This window comes from Arachis ipaensis, chromosome B09 (genome assembly GCF_000816755.2).
Source record: "Arachis ipaensis cultivar K30076 chromosome B09, Araip1.1, whole genome shotgun sequence".
In the NCBI taxonomy this organism is placed as follows: Eukaryota; Viridiplantae; Streptophyta; class Magnoliopsida; order Fabales; family Fabaceae; genus Arachis; species Arachis ipaensis.
The window spans coordinates 11453305-11456339 of record NC_029793.2 but is presented as its reverse complement, the minus strand read 5'-3'; positions in this window follow the sequence as shown (position 1 = coordinate 11456339).

The following is a 3035-nucleotide window of genomic DNA, read 5'->3' as shown; positions in this document are numbered from 1 at the left end:
TATTTAAATTAAGTGAATAAATTATTCGTCACTCACACATACTATTCAAACTCGTATGGTTTCAAATAGTACATTAAGTAGAGTTAAGCTCCAAAATGATTTTTAAAATTGGCGTCATACACTAAAATCGTTTTTGAAATTTTAAGTGTATCAATTACATCTCTCAGATTGACAAAAGTGCATCACGTTAGTCTCTGACACATTTTTCGTTAACGACGTACCGACGTGGTTTGATTATGTGGATTGTTAATGACAAATGTCACTTCATAGTTTGACCACATATAATAATGTTATAATGACGGATTAATCGGTGACACGTGGCATATTGATGTGGATAGTTATGCTACATATCACAATACTATTTGACTAAAGTTTATACCACGTACAATACTATATTGAGAACTGATAGTCTTAGTATAAATGTGGCTATTATTGTATCTCCTTATCTTCTAACAATATCTTTTTTGGGATCATGCTAATCATTAATCTCGATAAGTTAAGTTTTTCTTTCCAAAGATATGTAATTGCATTACTTTGTAAAAAAAGAAATACACTGTCCATTATAGAGACAAAGACAAACAAAAAAAGAGATCTCCCACTTTGATAAATACGAAATACTAACAAAAAAATAAAACTAACAGAAGAGATTGAGAATTCACAAAGAACGGTACTCTATAACTTGAGTCATTCCTTGTTGGAGCTTCCTTGTTGTTTCCACAATTACTGTTGCCGCCATCTTCTCACCTTCAAAGATCTCCAAATCTCTCACATTCCACAACATGCAACACAGAGATGCAAGGAGGGCATAGAAGATTGTCTTCTTCCAATACCTCTACTTGTCGTTTGGCACCAGACTGCAAACTCCATGGTTTCATTTTTCACTATAGCATTCACAAAAAGAGAGGAAAACCAAATCTCAGAAGCGGGACCGCATTGCACCAAAACATGAAGGATTGTTTTATTGCTATTTATGCATCTTGGATACATTGTTGAAGTATCTGAGAATCTTTAGTTGAGCAAATTGAGTATAGGTAATTTTTCATGGGCTGCTCTCCACAGAAAATTTTTTACTTTGAATGGTAACTTTAACCCCCAAATTGATTTTTAGAGTGTTGAATTCATCATTACCGTTGAAAGATGCTCAACTGGCGCATGAGAAAATCATAAGCCACCTAATACTCCAAGACCATATCGTACTGTTTCCTCTTGTTCCATGCCCATTTAAGATTGTTCTCACCATCGTCATTCATGGGAGGGAGAGAATTTGTGAACTGAGCTCATGAAAAAAAACTGCTTCAACTACCTCTTTATTTTCATCTTCCATCCATTGTAAGTAAATCATATACCAAATTGATGTCTGTTACTAGATTGTTGTTATTACTGAGTCTAAAATGGTAGGGTGGGGTAACCATGGGTTCTCCCAGATACGAACATTTGTGTCAGATTCTATACTCCATCTCAAATTCTTTTCTACCACTTTTTTTTCTCTAGTAAACTTTGCCAACCACAGGAAGGTTGGTTTTTTTTTATCTGTCAAAAGGGGATTAGTGTATCTATAATATTTTTCTTTGAGCAACGCGCAAGTAGCGAATTAGGTTTAGTAGTAATTCGCCAAAATTGTTTACCAGCGAGGCTAGGTTTTGGGCTCTGAGATCTTTGAATCCCAATCTGCCTTTCTTTTTGGGTCTGGTCATACAATCCCAACTAATCCAAGTCATCTTTCTCTCCATTTTCTTCTGACTCCACCAAAACTGTCTTAGAATCCTGTGTATTTCTTCCACTAGAGAATATGAAAGCTTGAAACATGAAAGCATATATATTGGATAGCTTTTCCAACAGCTTTGATTAAAACATATCTGTCACTTGCTGATAACAGATTCCTCTTCTAAGCCTGAACTCTTTCCTGAACTTTATCCTTCATTGCACCCCAATGTATCCTTTTTAGATCTCTGAATAATGGTGAAAGGCCTACATATTTATCTTGGGCTCCCACATGTTCTATGTTAAGTAACTCTGCTAGTTGTTGTCTTTTGGCGAGTGGGGTGTTTTGACTAAAAAAACTACTGATTTGTGGAGGTTAACTTTTTGCCCGCTAAGCATCTCATTTTCATTGAGTAGAGATAGGATATTGTTGCATGATTCCTCATTAGCCTTCCCAAATAAGATAGATTCATCAGCAAAGAGAAGATAATTGACTGTTGGAGACCTTATGTGAATCTGAATTTCCTAAATAGACCTGTTTTACTCTATCTTATGTAACATAATAGAAATAGATAAGGTGACAAGGGATTTTCTTACCGGATCCTTGTTAGCTTAAAAAATCATAAGGTTGATCTTCCACAAGAATAGAGTAAGAAATAGTAGTGACTAGTTCTCTGATCCAAAAAATCCATTTTATTCCAAAGCTCATTCTCGATGAACCATAAAAAACTCCACTCAACTCTATTATATGCTTTACCACTACAAGAAAATGGAACATTTGTAACAAAAATTTTGTATCAAATTAAAAATTGTTACAAAAAACCCTTTTTTTTGTATTAATAGTTGCTGATTGTTACAAAAAAAGTATGTTTTGTAACAACATTACAAGTTGTTACAAAATATCCAGATATTTTGTAACAATACATTTTATTTTGTTACAAATGATGGTAGTTTTTGTAACGCGCCGGTGTTTTTGTTACAAAATATTGAAATGTTTTGTAACAAAACATAAAGTAGTTGCAAAAATTTGTAGTATTTTGTAACAAAATAGTTTTTTTGTTTCAAAAAATCAAATGTTTTGTAACAAAATATTTTTTTGTCTGAAAAACTTAAATTAATTTGTAACAAAAAATTAATTTGTCACGAAATTTAATATTGTTTGTAACAAGTTTTATTTTGTGTCACAAAATATGTGTATAATTTATACATTTTTTTTTCAAAATGTTAAAAACTTTAAGAATTAAAAAAATTGTCTTTATATTTTTTTAAAATAATTTTATTTTGTTTCAGAAATAAAAAATTTTTTTTATATAATTCTTTTAAAATATATTGTA